At 35.1% G+C, this 6109-nt stretch overlaps 1 pseudogene; it reads left to right on the forward strand.

Moving 5' to 3' along the window:
* The first annotated feature begins 776 nt into the window (after positions 1-776).
* On the forward strand, positions 777-5733 carry LOC134262136 (uncharacterized; annotated as a pseudogene).
* The last annotated feature ends 376 nt before the right edge of the window (positions 5734-6109 follow it).

The following is a 6109-nucleotide window of genomic DNA, read 5'->3' on the forward strand; positions in this document are numbered from 1 at the left end:
ACAAATGAACTAAATTAACAGAAATAAAAAAAAAACACAGGAGTTAAATATGTTTTCCACAACCGTTGCTTAAATTATAAAAGAAAATTTACAAGACATTTCAGTTGCGACTGCTGCAAATAGGGTACTTTAAACCAATAAACTTTTTTGCAAAATCATCTGATTGCTTGAGATATGTATACTGTACAGTAAGGGCGGGTTCGAGCACCCTCGTCCCCATTATTAAAAAAAATTATTTCAGAATGTAGACACTTGTGTTGTAGAGTTGCATTTCCCCCATAGCCAACTCCCAACTGCCCACAGGGAATCGTACTCTAGAGCAGAATTTCCCTCCAAGGGGAATTCACACACCAGAACCAAATTACTCCTTGAAGTTCTCTCTTTCTTAGCTGCAGATCTGTAGCTCTCCGAAAAAATATATTGATAGACCGGAGAGCTACAGTGCCACCCATTGAAAAAAACTGTATATTTATTGCGCACAAAAAAGTGCGCTCGGTTCTCGATTTATTTCTCCATGTTTTTAAAGCTACAATCTCAATCTATTACTAACCGTGTGTTCCTTACATATTCTTTCGCTGTTTCCACAACCAAACATTCCTCATAATTGTTGTTACTAGTCCTCCGAACCCTGATATTGTAATCATCGAACATTTCGCTTATTTATACTGCCATTTTGGTTTCAAAGATAATTCGGTCCAATATGCTTCGTTCTGATGTCAACTACGAAAGTACTTGATAGAAGATAAAGGAATTTCTTGAATTTTTCCTTATTTGCAATGGAGGTAAGAATTTGGAAGAATTAATCAAGAACCGAGCGCACTTTTTTGTGCGCAATAAATATACAGTTTTATCAATGGGTGGCACTGTAGCTCTCCGGTCTATCAATATATTTTTTCGGAGAGCTACAGATCTGCAGCTATCTCTTTCTCAGAGTAGAATCCCATATCCCTTGTCATATAGAGAGTAAATATAAACCACAGCCGCATTATAATAAAATAAACGACAAACAGATTTTTGAATGGTAAATGAGTGTTTTTCAACTTATGTGCATTTAGGAAGTATATATTTCAAATCATGTTTAGCTTTCAAAAGAAATTAGATCTCCCCAGATTAGATGTATTAAAACCTCAAATGGTTCAGCGGTAGCTGTAGTTTTCATGTTTTTTTTGACAAGGCTGTTTCATGATTTTTTTCATTGAAAGTCCTTTATTTATGCATACTTTTTATTACTTATCTTTTGCTTGAATCTAATGAACGGAAGAATTGAGTTCGTATCATGTGAAAACGAATTAATTATTTCATAAATAGTTAGTTTTCTCCTTTTATCTTATACGTCTACTGATTTTTTCCTCTATAAAAGCTACGCAGTAAAATGTGAATAATTCCCTAGAAATCTCTGCGAATGGACTAATCCCCGTGAGATAGTTAAATGATCTAATCCCTGCTTCGGAAGTTAATTCCCCGGTTATCTCTTATCTCTAGATTTTACTTTTGTTTCGGTTCTAATATGTTAAGGGGCTAATCCTCGTGCGTTAGTCCGGAAGCTAATCCCCGGTCATTCGTAATCCTTTATTTTTTTAATTACTTTTATATCGGTATAATAACATAGTCAAAAAGTATATAATTGGTGAGTTATTAAGATTCTAGTACCCCTTGACCAGGACTATTTCCCGAGACACAGCCATTATCCGCTGACTAATGAAACCACGCCCTCAAGCGTAGCAACAATCAACACTGCTTAATTTGATGACGGTGATATTATAAAAAAAAATATTGATTGTGCAGAATTAATACGCGCAAGGTTCATTATACCCCCGCTTGAAAAGTGGGAGGGTATACAATGTATATAAAAAAATGGTATGCCCGTCCGTCCGTCTGTACATCCTTCTGTTACGCTTTGGGGTACCCATCTCTTATCTGCAACTCCTCTCATACCACTGAAGGAAATTTAATGCAACTTTCACAGAATCTTTATTACATATTGCCATTGTGCACCTCCTATTTTACTTTTTCATCTGACATATATTTTGGATTTTCCAGATCAAAACATGGATACTGCCATTATATTCATATGGGAGGCAGGGGTATTATTTAGTGAGCTCATTGCTCACAGTGCCTTTAGTTGTAATATGTTTTCATAGAATATTAAGAATATTATAATGCATAAAGCATGTAGTTAAATGCTACTTTGGCATTTTCACCCTTCGAAATCTTTGGCAACCTTGGCTGCGCATTCGTTGACATGGTTTTCTTTGAGTGAAAATGATCCTTTAGCCGCGGGTTTGAGACCGTATAAACCGAAGTCCCGTGTCGCAGTAGGTGCTGGCACAAAAAAAGATCCCTCACTGCTCAATGACTCTGTTTGCCGAGTGTAGAACAAAGTTTGAAGCTCTCCACCAGAAAGTGGTGGCGTACGTCTACATATGAGTGAAAAGTTCTCCAGAGGAATCAATCAATCAATTTCATGCAGTATATGATAACAGGGTTGTTATCATGTTAAGGACTGATGATACAAATAAAAACTGATGGGGCCAAAATAAAAAATACATTTGTTTCCCCTAACGCGATCTACTTAGTTAAGTCGCACCGACTGAAAAGACTTTTTGAATAAGTTGATTCAAATATTTTTTTATTGTTAACCAAGTTTTATAAAATACAATTTTATCAAAATCAGTTTTTATCAGAACAACCGACATTGTTCTACTGTGCTTTTCAAGGATTTATTGGAAACAATGGCGCCCAGATGTGACTGCAGAGACTTAGTTCTTCATGAAACAACGGCAACGTCTCAATCTTATGCCTTTAGCTAATCATAATTCTTCACTCTTGAAACAAAACGATTATAAAAGTTACCATGGCTAATAAAGAGTGTTTCGGAGGTGCCTTGGCGTCTCCATGTGAGTGAAATTTTTTTTTCGAAAGGGACGTTAAACAACAAACAAACCTGTCTGTTGAATATTTAAGGTACGTAATACATGGTAAGACCCGCCTCATGAACAGATGAGGGGCCCACTTAATGAATATATCATTCAATTTAACTGCATTTTATTTATTTTACTTTTGATCTAAGAACCAGTCCATCTATGTTCCTAGTATGTTTACTATATGCCATTATGGAACCATAGGAGTTGTTGTAAATATGTCTGCATATTCATCATATGCATAATTAAATACAATTCAGATGTACTTTCTTCATGCCTTTATTTAAACTTCTTGACTATGACATTGTAAACAGCATTTTTATCATTTGTAGATTCGGTTCAGTTCAATTAAATATTTTTTACATACTCTTTCCTCCAAATAGTTTTGAATTCATGATCCAGCTTCCTGAGACGTCTAGTGTATTTTTCTTTAATTAGGCCCTTGAAGATTGGTTGTTCTTTGCTTTTAATCCCTTCGAGATTTGTAGGGACGACATTGCTCCAGATTTAGACGTACTCAGCACTTTTTTGCTAAGTAGAGGGGGATCTTTTTTTGAGCCAGCATCTTCTGCGACACTGGACATAAGTTTTATGGTCTTCTTTTGAAGGACCGTATTCAACGTCTCTCATTGGGATTTGAACCTGCAACTTAAAATAAGCCACTTACTTCTTAACTCCAAAGCAAAATGCTTTAGAACCACTATAAATTTCAAACAAAAGAAAAAAAAAACAACCGTCGGGAAATAAGCAAAGGAATGATAAAGATGTGTACAGTAATGTAGAACAAGGTCCAAAGGATTGATTGATTGTACATTGTTTAACGTCCCTCTCGAGAATTTTTCACTCATATGGAGACGCCACCACTTGCCGGTGGAGAGCTGCAAATTTTGTCCTATACTCGGCACTCAGGGCCATTCAGCAGGGAGGGATCTTTTTCGTGCCAGCACCTACTGCGACACGGGACTTCGGTTTATGTGGTCTCATCCGAAAACCGGTCCCTACGTCCCACAGTATGATTCGAACCCGCGACGTAAAGATTGACTCCTTACTTCGCGACTCTAGAGCAGACGCTCTAACCACTGCGCCACGCGGGCGACAAAGGAAAACAAGACGAGAAAGGTCAGCGATATTTATTTGTGCCAACTACTCACACGTCTGCAGCTGATGTAACTGTAGGAAGGCCAACCTTTGTCAACCCAAACAGCAACGAGACATCAGCTTTGGTTCTTCGGCACATTGTTATGCAAATGGGTATTAAAAGATACATCGGAGAGGAAAGACAGTGGATGTCTGTGTGACTGTGTTGATATGGTAAACCTCGTAACTTTTATCAATGCCTGCTATAAGATGTCATAACATTTGCATACCATCCTTTATAACCTAATCTGCCTGAACAGAACACCACAGACACCTCCATAAAGATTCCTCACCATAATGTTCAAGGGAGTTTGACAGGTTAATTATGAGGATAGGATTACGAAATAAATGCAGTCAAAGCATTTTTGAACTCATCATGGTTCCATTTTTAGAGAAGATGAGCGAGTTGATGGGATTTCTATAAGAAAATCTCTATCAGTAAATCTTCAAGGTCAAAAGGTCAAAGTTGTTGGTATTCAATGAAAGGTCATGCCACAGAGAATACAAATTTTAAATTTTGAATAGTTGTTGCTAAGGCTTTCATACATTACCTGTGTACACAGTGTGACAAAGCCTTTCAATTGTAAAAATAGTTTTGGTCTTGATCTTAGATTTAGACCCAATTTTAAAAGAAACTATTACCTTTGCCATAACTTTTATTTTATTGAACAGTTCATAATGGGGCTTTAAAGTTTTAGAAATGTATTCCTTGTGACAGGACCTTTTTTTGATACCAATTTTGACCTCGACTTGTATTTTAGAAACTTCAACCCACGCCATACGGGGACACCACGATCAGTGTTTCATATAGAAATTACACAAATAATGATTAGCATAGAAAGTCGACAATGTAATTATTTATTTATATTAGCATACTTTTTGTACTTTGGTTACTTTTACAAAACAAATTGATTTTTCATAATCAGATCAATGGTCCAGACTCCATCTGGAAAAGAAAAGACCAGTCACGGAAACTTAAAACAGCCCTTAAAGATAAAAAGAACATAGTAACATGGGGAAATGAGATTCATATATATTTCCCTTTACATTGTGATCAAAGAAATCATGTTACTGAACAAGTATTTAAAAATAATTAGCATATAAAATATTTTTGAGATATGCTTTGAAAATTTGACCTCTAAAAAGTATATTGGCATCACTAGTTATTTCATCTTTACAGTGCTTTTTTAAAATTCTTTAACTTGCGGGGTTTTGTCAGCCCGTTGACAAAGTGATTAAGAAATCCACTGTCTAATGGATGAGGGCGTCACAAAAGTAGCTGAAATGAAGTGTCATCTGAGAAGTTTCAATAAAAAAAAGATCTTGGAAAGACATCCACACAGAATAGACGCTTTTATCCATTAGATAAGGATATCAGAAATGTAATGGACTTGTATAAAAATTAAACAAGGTTAGGTTATATATGATAACCAGACGTTTATAAAATTCACTAAATTGTACATGTATTACTAGTACTAGTGCTTCATTGATTTAAAAGCCATGCAAGGAAAGAAGGAGATATATGAAGAATGCTCGTTTTTAAAACATTTTGATTCATTTCTAATGCAGATTTTCCAAGGATGATAAAGAAAATCTTGAGCAGTTGTTGGAGAAAGATAAGTCAATAAATGAAAAAGACCGCTTCAATTCCGATATCTCTTAGTATTTGCATTGATTTTTTATTCAATCAACAGTAATTTAATTTCATTAGTAAAGTATATTGTTAATTTGCAAAGTAATTACATGTACATTGATTGTCTATAAGCACTGGAGGCTGATGGAATTTTTGAAAAAAATATATTCGGATGTCCGATTTTTGCGTACTAGTATTTGAGAATCTTGTCTTTTTTATTCAATTTATATAAATGTACTCTGGCGTGAGATATTTTACAAGTTCAACTGAATAACAGTTGTAAATTAATTAGTCATGAATTTTGCTTTTAAACGATATGATACTTAGCATTCTGGTCACAAATTAATCGCTTTCATTTGTACTTTTCTTATTTATAAAGGTAATTTTCCATTAAATTTTAGAAAGTATTTTTTAAAGC

Source organism: Saccostrea cucullata, unplaced genomic scaffold (genome assembly GCF_032062105.1).
Source record: "Saccostrea cucullata isolate Sc308-1 unplaced genomic scaffold, CSIRO_AGI_Scuc_v1 ctg2639, whole genome shotgun sequence".
NCBI classification, from domain to species: domain Eukaryota; kingdom Metazoa; phylum Mollusca; class Bivalvia; order Ostreida; family Ostreidae; genus Saccostrea; species Saccostrea cuccullata.